The sequence below is a fragment of the Triticum aestivum genome, chromosome 6B (genome assembly GCF_018294505.1).
Source record: "Triticum aestivum cultivar Chinese Spring chromosome 6B, IWGSC CS RefSeq v2.1, whole genome shotgun sequence".
NCBI classification, from domain to species: domain Eukaryota; kingdom Viridiplantae; phylum Streptophyta; class Magnoliopsida; order Poales; family Poaceae; genus Triticum; species Triticum aestivum.
In genome coordinates, this window is record NC_057810.1 from 693122442 (window position 1) to 693135726 (window position 13285).

Genomic DNA, 13285 nt, shown 5'->3' on the forward strand with positions numbered 1-13285 from the left:
GAGTACTTGGGGAGTCTTGTTGCTGTGGGTGATCAGCCCATGATGCATCCTGAGCAATTGGCGTCAGAGGGCGACCAATGCTAATGAGTTCGCTGTTCGTGAGAACAGGCGATGATACCAAGTTGTGTTCGATCTGAGGAAGAACGTCATCATCTTCAACATTGTCATGGTGACCAATGTCTTCAGCAGCGGTGGGTTCAACTGCTGGAATATCTTCAGCTTCATAAGCCTCTGTGGAAGCAGACTTATGAACTATCAGCTGTTGTTCGTGGTGTTCAGATGCAGGATGCACCATTGAGATGGGTTCAACAACCAAGGGCTCTGTGGAAGCAGCCCGATTCTTCTTGGTTTTGCGCTTCTTCTTGGAGGGAGCAGCATCAGAGGCTTCTGTAGTTTTCCTTTTTCTGGCTTCAGCCTCTGCAGCCCTCGTCTTCTTCAGTTCTGAAGCGGTTGACATGACCTTTGGCTTCGAGCCAGTCATGCTACTTGGGAAGACTATGCAAGGTTCTTCCTGCCTTGAAGGTGCAGATTGAGCAGTTGATAACTTCTTCTTCTTTGCAGCCATTCTTGGGTCAATGCCAGGACGACCAAGAGACTTGCGCTTCTCAGCCTCATTGTAGGCTAGCACACACTTGTCAGCCAGACTCTTCATATGCTCATGAGAGCCTTGAGCTTCTTCACGCTTCTTATGAAAGGCTTCTTTGAGCTCGTGCAACATGATCTTGAAGTTTTTGACATCTTGCACGCTGAGCTTGGCCACATGCTTCTTGAACTGAGCCTTCTCATAGTCGATTTTGTGCTTCAGTTCAACAATGCGCTGAGCAAGAGCTAGCTCAGAAGCAATGGCGCCATTGAAGGCGATGCTGAGGCCAATGGGAAGTTGCAAATCATCAAAGCTGAGATTTGGGGTGTCAAACCACTCATCAATGAAGTTATGGATGATTGCCACATCAAAGAGAGGCAAATTATTGAAGATCTCTGCTTCTTCCTTGCTCTTGATCAGTTGCTCAAGGGCATCATCTGCAAGATCTTCATCGCTGGACAGATCAATGTGCTCTTCTCGCAGAATGGCAGCAGGAGTCAAGATTTGATCACTGTGCTTGACGATTTTCTTTTTCTTCTCCGCCTTCTTGGAGATGCGTTATAGATCCTCAGACTACACACTGTCTTCAGGAGGTGCAGTGGCCAGTGGCTTCACACGTGAAGCTTTTGGAGGAGCAGCTGATCCTGAAGCCTTAAGCTTCTTTGGCTTCTGCGGCTTTGGAGGAGGAGCTGGGGCTTCATCAATGTCAGCATCATTATCAGAATGATCCACTTTGGCACCTTGGACCAAGATGTAAGTGATGAGGCCATCAAGGTTGGAGAATGGCCCGATGACATTGGGTTCTGCATCACGTGAGCCGTCAGCGCGGGGAGCAGAGGGACCAGGATTGAAGTCTAATCCCAATGACTTCTTGTTTTCTTTGGCCGATGCCTTTGCATGCTGAAAGTTACGCTTGAAGAGATTGTCGTCACGACACCAGAGCAATGATGTTGAGTAGGCATTTTCAGGCTGAGGTCCATGGACCATACAGGGATAGAAACCCTGTGCAATAGCTTCAGCTCTGTTCTTGGGTTGAAGGCCTCGATAGAGAATATCACCCCAAGGACTTTTTATAGCATTCTTCTCAGCATATTCCTGGGTCACGAACTTGTATTTGAACCATTGTTCAGCCCAATATCGTCGAATCCATTGGATCCGTGTCTTGCGCTGATGATAATTCTCTTCAGGATCTGTCTTATAAAGTTCTACGAGGTCATCAGGCAAATCTTTTGATGTTCCCCCTCGACGCTGTGTGCCACCCTTCCTTACTGACTTCTCTGTAGCCATGAACTTCAAACTGAATGGTTTCAATACGTTCAGAGGCTTCAAGGGCTTTCGCTTGCTGGACAAACAGGAATTGGCTTCAGGAGAATCAATGTGATGCTGTAAGAATTCTGCAAACGAATGCAGACTATGAGAACCAAGGGATTCTCCCACGGACATGTACCTGTGACAGCATTAGAGATGCGAGGGAAGGGGAAGAGGTCATATGCATTCTCAGAAGATTTTGAAGATAAATCAGTTTGAAGACATTGACCTCATGATGCGAAGACATTCACTTATATGTTGAGAGTTGGTTCCAGATTTGTACGAATCTGTGAATAAGTACAAGTGAGGAATCTAACTTGATATGAAGCTTAAGTGAATATACTAGGCAGTATGAGGTGTAGACAGACTAGATCTAACATAGTATAGGTAGAAACCACTTTTGGTAAATAGGATGAATCTTTGAGGATGAAAAAGATGGTAAAAATAGAGTTATATTTACCACACGAAGAACTGCTAGATGGGATGAATAGGAGACCGAGCAGTTCAATCCACCATGCCCTAACTTGGCGACGGAGGACACATACGGCGGCGGCGGAGAGGACGATGTCCGCGGCCGGCGTGAGGACGGCGTCGGAGAAGTTGCGGCAGCTAAGCACTTCGTCGCCGGCGTCGTCGAGAGCTAGCGGTGGTGCTAGGGTTTTGACGAGGTGGAGAGGTGGAAGAAGGTTTTCTTTACAGCAAGGGGCATGTATTTATAAGGAAGTGTGTGGCACAACGCAATTACCACTAGTAGAAAAAGGGTCAAATGTGAAGCACATTAGTGCCGGTTTGTAAAAAAACTGGCACTAATGTGATCAATAGTGCCGGTTCGTGGCTGCGATCAATAGTACCGGTTCGTGTTGAGCCTTTAGTACCGGTTCGTGCCACGAACCGGTACTAAAGGGGTAGTGGCAGGCTGGCGTCAGGCCGGGTCCCCACGAGCCCCTTTAGTACCGGTTTGTGTTACCAACCGGTACTAAAGGTCTAACCTATAGTACCGGTTCGTGCCACAAACCGGTACTAAAGGGGACAAGCCTTTAGTACCGGTTCGTGCCACGAACCGGTACTAAAGGGGCCAATTTTCAAACTCTACCCCCCCCCCCCCGTGTATCGCCATTTCAGTTTTGAAAAAATCAAAAGAAAATGATAAAAACTTCAAAAAATAAAATCCTTCGAGAGGTAGTTATATTACTATATCTACTAGTTAGGAAAATTTGAAAACTTAAATTTGGACATGTTTTGCAAAAAGTGTAGGGAAAATGTAAAACGGCTATAACTTTTGCATACAATGTCGAAAGAAAACGTATAATATATCAAAAAATTCAGCACGAAAATCCGCATCTGATGGAGACCGCCTACGGCCTGTTTGGAATTTATTAGAATCCTCAAATTCGAAAAGGAAAAAAGATATGGTCAAATTTCAGTTTTTTTAAAAAAATTGATTAAATTTGGTCAAACTACTTATTCAAGAAGTATTAGTGTTACTACATAATTATTCAAGAATATTAGTGTTACTAAATAATTATTTCAATTTTTTGAATTTTGGTCAAACTATGGTCAAACTTATTCAAGAAATATTAGCGTTACTAAATAATTACTGTTTTTTTAGAATAATAGTTTCAAACTCAAACGGTGAAATGTGTGACTTCATGCTTTAGCTAAACTCCTGACGGTTAATAGGATTGACATCTTACTATTGTTAGGAAAACAACAAGTGCAGACTCGGAAACGAAGGAGAATAGAACCCGAAAGTTAAGCGTGCTCGGGCTGGAGTAGTGAGAGGGATGGGTGACCGGTCGGGAAGTTAGATGATTTGGAATGAGTGATCCACACTTGAGCAGTTAAGAGAGGTGATTAGAGACTAAATCATCAAATAATTCAAAAAAAATTAAAAATCGAAAACTTTTTCCAAAATTTTCAAAAAAAAAAATAAAAAAAAACCTTTAGTACCGGTTGGTAACACCAACCGGTACTAAAGGTCCCCCATACTAGGGCGCGAGCTCACGCCACGTGGTGGCACTTTAGCGCCGGTTCATGCCGAACCGATACTAAAGGGGGGGGGGCTTTAGTGCCCACACTTTAGTGCCGGTTCCATAACCGGCACTAAAGGCCCTTACAAACCGGTTTTAAAGCTCCGTTTTCTACTAGTGATATGCAGGTGCCCCTGGCGGTTCACATCTGAGGGGCACGTGGCAAGCATGCAACATACTCAGAGTTGTCCCACGTCCCCACGCCCGCCAGGCATGTCGGATGGTTGTTCCGGCTTCTCCGAATTTCAACCAATAAAGATAAATCATTTAAAACAGACTTAATGTTTGTCTCTGTGTCTTCTGCTGACTAGGACGCAGAGAAGACATTTGATAGTTTCAATAGAATGCATATGATTTGGACAGATAGAGTTTGAGATAGAAAGCACAGAGTGATTAGGGTCCGATCACATTCACTTAGTTCAAAAGATTCAAATAGGGAGACATAGCTATAAGTGAATGCCGTAGAGGACCGAACACTAGTATATATATATATATATATATCATAAAGCAATCAAACCATCATAGTGAAGAGAATCATGAAGATAAGTTGAAGTTGAAGACAAACAAAATGCGAAGACATTGCAAAAATAACGCCATGAGTGAAACACTTCAAACCAAGAAATTTGGTGGTGGCGTTACCCACCGTATAGGAAGTATTAGACCCAGACACGACGCACAATTATCGTGGCGCTCCAAAGTCAAATTCCATGTTAATGTATTCACACTCAGAATGTAAGTCTTCATTAATTGAAGATATACTTTACTTTGTGTGTTGCATATCTAAGTCATCAACATGCATAAGTGTTAGAATGTGTGCCTGATCACAGGACATTTGAGGATTCCAAGATATTTAGCTCACACCGTAACTTGCAAAACCTTCTCTCATCCAAGGGCTTTGTGAAGATATCTGCCAGTTGCTCTTCAGTGTTGACGTGAATGATGTCAATATCTTTCTTCATGACATGATCTCTGAGAAAGTGATGACGAATTTCAATGTGCTTTGTCTTTGAGTGCTGGACTGGATTGTTTGCAATCTTGATGGCGCTTTCGTTGTCGCAGAAGAGAGGTACTTGTTTCAGATTGATGCCATAGTCCTTGAGAGTTTGCTTCATCCATAGAAGCTGAGCGCAGCAAGATCCAGCAACAATGTATTCAGATTCAGCAGTTGAGAGTGACACACAGTTCTGCTTCTTTGAAGACCAACAGACAAGTGATCGTCCCAGAAAATGACATGTGCCTGATGTAGATTTGCGATCCACCTTGTCACCAGCATAATCAGCATCCGAGAAACCAACCAAATCAAATTTTGAGCCCTTTGGATACCATAATCCGAGTGTTGGGGTGTAAGCCAAATATCGAAGAATTCGCTTCACAGCTAAGTGATGCGATTCCTTTGGTGTCGCTTGGAATCGAGCACACATGCAAACACTACTAGGAAAAGGCCTACTAATGGCGCACCGGTTTTGCCTACTAATGGCGCACTACCGGTGCGCCATTAGTAGCACGCCATTAGAATTTTTTACTAATGGCGCACCACTGGTGCGCCATTAGTATCTGGTATACTAATGGCGCACCTGGCAGTGTGCCATTAGTGTGTAACTCCATGCGCCATTAGTATGCCTCCCGGGGGGCCATATGTAACCATGTGCTTTGTCACACTAATGGCGCACTCTGCCTTGATGTGCCATTAGTATCCTTTGGCACACTAATGGCACACTCTGCCTTGATGCGCCATTAGTATGAATATTTGTTTTTTTTTGAATATTTGTTTTTTTTGCTTTTCTGATTTTTGCACAGGTTACAAAATATATTATTGGACAGAATATAGACAGCAGCACACAGCAACATCAGATTCATCGAATACAATAGAAGATTAGTCTCCGAATACAATTCATCATATTAGTCTCCGAATTCAAAAGACCGAACAAAGATAAAACATTACAAGTCTCAAGACCGCGAGTATCGAGTTTGTCTTCACATTACAAGTCGATATCAATCATCTAAACTACCATCACATAAAAGAGAGTTGTGGTCATCACGATGAGCATCATCGCGATCAAACTGGTCCTCATCCGGTTCCTCCAACACTCCCTCCTCTCTCCCGCTAGATAGCGGACATATCTAGATTCGTCCTTCTCCCTAGTGGTGTACCCTTTGTAACTGTTACCGCTGAAACGGTGAACCTGTCTCCGACACTCCTCCCAGTCGTCGTAGACTCCGGGAACCTTACCCTTGTACTTGAGTGAATTCCTCCTTGACAGCGCGGAGCGCATTCGGACGCTGGTCCTTCCTTTGCTTCTTCGATTGGATGCCATCTGTGTGTGCGCCGCCATCATTAGTGGTGGCATCCTTGGCGGCACCATCAGTGGTGTCATCCCCGACGCCACTAGGGGTTATGTAATCAGGATCGGTGTCTTCCACAACATCCTCATAGCGGTGAGGTTGTTCCTCCATCTCCTGGGACAGCTCCCAAAATTGCTTGCCACCTGAACCACCGGCCTCATCATTGTGGGCCATGTTTCGCTCTAAATAGGAAAAAAGTTTGGTCAAAAAGTTGGTTATTGTCAAGGAACAAGATCATGGTCTCATCATTTAGGGTTTGTCGACACCGAGGCACCCTAAAAGCCTAAGCTTTCATCATTTAGGGTTTGTCGACGCCGAGGCACCCTAAAAGCCTAAGCGTACATCATTTAGGTTCTCATCGACACCAAGGCATCCGGGGCAGCCAAGTTAAGTTTTCATCATTTAGGGTTTATCAATGCCGAGGCACCCTAGGTTGGGCCTAATCACTTGGCACTAATCACTTGGCTCTATTGCCACCTATGTTGGGTTTATCATCTAGGGTTTATCGATGCTAAGGAGAATTCTAAGTTGGGCCTAATCACTTGGCTCTATTGCCACCTATGGTTTAATGCAGCAAGGAAAATTTCAGCATGACCTTTGCTGAAAATAGGACGTATGGAGTACCCGAATTTGCCGGAACGGAAGTTAATCAACATTCCGACAAACTCAAGGGCCTCTCGGGGTACCTGCAAATTCATCACGACACGATGGTCGGAGACATGACCTTTGCAAAATGGTCGGAGACACGATGGTCTTTCTCAATGTGATCAATTGATGGATCAACACATAAAACATGTCCAATAAGTATGATTTATAGAGTCAACATCAGTACGAATATATATAAAGTTTTTCTTCATCAGCCAGGCCCATGCAAGTAACTGCATCAGTATGAATATATATAAACAAGCAAAGAATGCATGCAAGTTTAAAGTAAAACGTTTCAGTTAATGCAAGTACTCCTCTTGCTCTCTACTTTCTCTCTTCTCTTCTTCAGTTAATTAACTGAATTTTACTGATGTTGTTGTTAACTGAATTTTAATCAGCTGCTGAAGAACACCTTCATTTTCGTCAGATATAGGTGTAGTTTTCAGAAATAGGAGGGCCCACGTCTCCCCTCCTGGATGTTTCAGAAACAGGAGGGCCCACGTCTCCCCTCTAGAGTTTTCGAGGGCCCACGTCTCCCCTTGAAAGGGCAGGACGTTTGAGTTTTCGAGGCAACTCCCCATGTCTCCCCTCCACTGGCAACTCCCCACGACGCAGAGGGGGTTTTCTTCCCACGTCCAGGTAACTCCCCTCCTATTCCATTGTCGCTCCATCTTCCTCGCTCTGCCTCCCTCCTGATTCCATTGCCGCTCCATCTTCCTCCCTCTACCTCCCTCTGCCTCCAGCATCAAGCAACTCCCCTCTGCCTCCACCATCGCTGGCCAGGAGGGTAATGGCGGAGGAATCATGGAGCAACTCCCCTCCGTCTGCCAAGAGAATGGCGGAGACATCATGGAGCAACTCCCCTTCGTCTGCCAAGCATCACCGTGGTGAGGCGTCTGGCAAGGAGCCGCTGGTGGTCGACGACGACGTTCCGGTCCCCGGGCAGAAGCGGGACTACACCGTGCCGCTCAAGGTTGATATCCACCTGAAGGAGCCGCTGGATGTCGTATGCACCAGCAATATAGACGAAGCCGACAAGATGATCCGCAAGATGAGGAGGAGGCTCGGCGGCATGCTTCCTCGGAATATCGGTGTTGATGTCGAGTATACCAGGGAAGACAAACCTCCGCAAATTGCTGCAGTTCTGCAGTTATGCGTGGAGGATCTCGTCCTAGTATACCACATCACCGCGGCAACCAAATGGTAAAAACATCCAGTTCTGAAGTTTCTGTCTAATTAGTAGTTTCTGAAGTAGATGCAATAGTTATGAAGTTCTGAAGTAGATGCATACTAGTTCTGAAGTTCTGAAGTTTCTGAAGTTCTGAAGTTTCGTTTTAATTAGTAGTTTCTGAAGTTTTTGAAGTTTTTGAAGTTTCTGAAGTAGATGCAATAGTTCTGAAGTTCTGAAGTAGATGCAATACTAGTTCTGAAGTTATGAAGTTTCTGAAGTTCTGAAGTTTCGTTTTAATTAGTAGTTTCTGAAGTTTTTGAAGTTTCTGAAGTTTCTGAAGTAGATGCAATAGTTCTAAAGTTCTGAAGTAGATGTAATACTAGTTTTGAAGTTATGAAGTTTCTGTCTAATTAGTAGTTTTTGGTGATCATACATAATGTTGTCTACAAGTTTTTGTGATCATTTAGTAGTTGTTATGAATGTTGTCTTGTAATGCAAAAGATTGCAAAAAAAATACATCATTGAGATGTTATGCTTGCTGTTTTGATCATACAGAATGTTGTCTTGTAGTTGTTGTGATCATTTAGTAGTTGTTGTGATCATACTGTTTTAACTGAATTTTGGTCAGAACTGAAGATGCTATTTTAACTGAATTTTGCTTCAACTGAACCCATTTTAATTCTGTAGTTTCTGAAGTTTTTGAAGTAGATGAATTTGATGCACCAGATTAATTTGATGCAGGCCCAAGGAACTCCGCCCGCTCCTGCAGGAGAAGAAGCTGTACACCTTTGTTGGCTTCTGCATTAGAGGCGACAAGGAGAAGCTGAAGTTGTCTGGTTTGGAGATCAACCGCGACAAGTACGTCGACTTGCAGCGCAAATGGAGAGTTCCAAACAATGGAAAAAAGTGGCAGTCTTTGGCTGAGTTTGCAGCCAGCCTCATCCACCCATCCTACTCAAAAATGAAGCAGAAGATCGACAGGAATTCGGACCACCTACTATGGGGGGACAGCCCACTGCCAAACAAGCTCATCGAGTACGCCGCGAAAGATGCGTACGTCACCTACGAGGCATGGAAGAAAATCGAAATCACCAAAGAAGGTTTGGAGCTCTGGCAAGAGGCGGAGGATCATTGGGATGACCCCTACTACTGGGGATATTGAGTTGTTTGTGGTATTGGGATGACCCCTACTACTGTGTCTCGATTTGTAGTTATGTGGTTGAACAAGTTTGCTTTTGTTATGTTGAACAAGTTTGCTTTTGTTATGTTGAACAAGTTTGCTTTTGTAATGATGAACAAGTTTGCTTTGGTTGTCAGTTGACATCATCTCATCGCTGAGCATGGTTTAGTTTTACCTTTATCTATTTATTATTTAGGCAGAGCTATTCAGGCATGGAAGATATAATCATCCTTATGGTGAGGATCGCAATGTTTTTAGCTTCCAAGTTTCTAATGACACATGATCTTTCCAACCACATAACTTAACTGCAAACATTTCCCCTGTAAATTGTAGTTACACATTCCAACCAATACCTGCAGGTTGTAATTTCATACTGAATGACCATCAATGACTAAGTGAAGCAAATAATTGCTATGCATTTCTTGGCACGCGAGAAGGAAGAGGGGAGAGGAGGCGGAGCTCACCGGGGAGGCGCAAGGAGGCCCTGCGACAGCTTAGTAGCAACAGAGGTGGCCGAAGTTGAGGAAGATAGCGGCGACCCGAGGAAGAAGAGGTGGAGGGGAGGGTGGAGGGGTCGAGCGCCGTCACGCCCTGGTTCCGCGACTCGCCGGCCCGGTGTTGAAGCAGATTCTGCCCGCCGCCTTGCCTGTCGCCTCGCACGGTGGATCTCGAGGGCTGGGAAGGCGAGGGAGGGGGTGGGTGGGTGCGGCGACGGAGACGGAGGCGCGGGGGCGGCGGCGGCGTGGGTCGGGGCAGCGCGCGGGTGGATATGATGGCGAGGGAGAGAGGGTCGAAGGGGATCTGGCGAGAGGGAGGGAGGATAGCTAGGGGGAGGGTTCTAATGGCGCACCGTCCAGTCGTGCGCCATAAGTATGACTATTCTAATGGCGCACCACCCCTCGGTGCGCCATTAGAATTTTGTTTTAATCTAGCCCACTAACCATATCTACAACCTAACCCTATCTACAACAGAACCCACCCACTAGCCTGACTGGTCAGCACGTAGCACACACACTAGGAGGTCCTGGGTTCGATTCCTAGGCTCCCCAATATTTTTTTATGCATTTTAAATGCTGTTTTTTATATTTATTTGTGTTTAAATATGTTCAAACTTGTTTAAATCATAATAGTAATATTTTTTTATAAAAACAGTAATAATTTTTTAAAAAATATGTTCAAATTTCTTACTTGAAAATATCATCGGCGGCGGCGGTGGAGCGGGGGAGGGTGCGGGGATCGAGATTGAGATGGAGGGGGAATCGAGATCGAGATGGAGGGGGGTCGAGATCAAGTGTCCTCATGAATTCAAAAAGTGCCCATGAAATTTAAAAATATTCATGATATCAAAAAGTGCCCATGAAATACAATCGAGAAATGAAGACTACGATTTAAATACAATCGATCTTAGCTAGCTATCTGTTCACAATCTTCTTGCCCTTCTTTTTCGCAAATGGAGTTCTTCTGTGGAACGGACGTCCTTTAGGTAGGGTGGTCCTGCTTCTTCTTGTGGTGTGTGCTGCTACTTCGTCGTCGTCGTCATGTTCGATCTTCAGGTCGCCGTACTTGTCGAAGTCTTGCTCATTGGCTACTCCATTCATTCCGATGATCTTCCTTTTGCCTCTCCTCACGACAACACGACTGGGCTTTGGCGGGTCGGTAATGAAGAAGCATTGGTCCACTTGGGAAGCCAGTACCCATGGCTCATTTTTCGCGGTGACGTTTGCGCCCGCGGTCTTGGATTTGGCTTCGGGTATAAACACGACTGGGCTTTGGCATAGTGCGCCATTAGTAGGTTTGCAAAAAAGTAAAAAAAAAATATACTAATGGCGCACTATCTTGGTCGTGCGCCATTACAAGTTCTAACTAGTAATGGCGCACTTTGCCATTCCTGCGCCATTAGTTTGTATGGAAAAATGGGAAAAAATATCAATAGTAGTGGCGCACCGTGAGCACGGTGCGCCATTAGTGTCTTCCACACTAATGGCACACGAGCAACCGGTGCGCCATTAGTATATAGTAGTGGCGCACTACTTACCTGGTGCACCATTAGAATCAGTCCTATCTATAGCCCTTTTCCTAGTAGTGAAACACTAAGCATAATATCTGGCCTAGATGCACATAGATAAAGTAAAGGACCAATCATGGAGCGGTATACCTTTTGATCGGACTCTTTACCATTGTCCTCGGGACCAAGATGGTGTTTGGCTGGCATTAGCGTCGTATAGCCTTTGCAATCTTCCATTCCAAACTTCTTCAGACAATCTTTGAGGTATTTTTCTTGAGATATGAAGATGGCATTCCTTTGCTAACGAATTTGAAGACCAAGGAAGAATTTTAGCTCACCCATCATGGACATCTGATATTGCTCTTGCATCATGTATCCAAATTCATCACTATACTTCTGGTTGGTGCATCTGAAGATAATGTCATCCACATATATTTGGCACACAAACAGTTCACCATCATATGTCTTCGTGAAGAGTGTGGGGTCAAGGGATCCAGGTTTGAAGCCTTTGATCTTCAGGAAGTCTTTGATCGTATCATACCAAGCGCGAGGAGCTTGTTTGAGGCCATACAGTGCTTTGTTTAGCTTGTACACCATATCAGGATGTTTTGGATCTTCAAAGCCAGGTGGTTGAGCTACGTACACTTCTTCTTCAATCTTTCCATTGAGAAATGCACTCTTCACATCCATTTGATGTAGCAGAATGTTGTGGTGATTAGCATAGGCTAGCAGTATACAAATAGCTTCAAGCCTAGCCACAGGAGCAAATGTTTCATTGAAGTCAATTCCTTCAACTTGAGTATATCCTTGAGCCACAAGACGTGCTTTGTTTCTGACTACTTGACCATGCTCATCTTGCTTGTTTCGATATATCCATTTTGTACCAATAATATTATGCTTGCGAGGGTCAGGACGCTTGACAAGTTCCCAAACATTGTTCAGCTTGAACTGTTGAAGTTCCTCTTGCATTGCTTGTATCCATTCAGGTTCCATAAAGGCTTCAGCAACTTTCTTGGGTTCTGATATTGACACAAAAGAAAAGTGCCCACAGAAATTTGCTAACTGTGTTGCTCTTGAGCGAGTAAGTGGACCAGGTGCATTGATGCTATCAATTATCTTCTCAATTTGTACTTCATTTGCAACTCGAGGATGAACAGGACGAAGACTTTGCTATTGCTGATCATTGTCAACATTTGGAGGATTGTCGTTAGTCTGTGCATTGTCTTCTGATTGGTTAGGTGCAGAAATGATAAGTTCCTCTTCAGGCTGTGCTTCAGAAGGCATGATTTCACCAGTTCCCATCAGCTTGATCGATTCGCTGGGCGGAACTTCATCTAGTGTACTTGGCAGGAGCTCTCTTTGTGAACCATTGGTTTCATCAAATCTCACATCCACAGTTTCAATGATTTTGTAGAGATAGAGGTTGAAGACTCTATAAGAGTGAGAGTCCTTTCCGTAGCCAAGCATGAAGCCTTCGTGAGCTTTAGGTGCAAATTTTGACTTGTGATGGGGATCCTTGATCCAGCACCTAGCTCCAAATACTCTGAAGTAGCTGACATTTGGCTTCTTGCCAGTAAGGAGCTCATAGGATGTTTTGTTCAGAAGCTTATGGATGTAAACACGGTTGATGATGTGACATGCTGTATCAATAGCTTCTGGCCAGAACTTTCTTGATGTCTTGTACTTGTCAAGCATTGTTCGAGCCATCTCAACGAGGGTTCTGTTCTTGCGCTCTACGATGCCATTTTCCTGAGGAGTGTATGGAGCAGAAAACTCATGAGTGATTCCCATTGTATCCAGATAAAGATCAAGCCATGTGTTTTTGAACTCAGTGCCGTTGTCACTTCTGATATGCTTGATCTTCACACCATAATTGTTCATTGCTCGATTGGCGAAGTGTCTGAAGACATCTTGCACTTCGGTCTTGTAGAGAATTATGTGCACCCATGTGTATCTTGAGTAGTCATCAACAATAATGAAGCCATAGAGACAAGCAGTTGTTGTGAGGGTAGAATAGTGA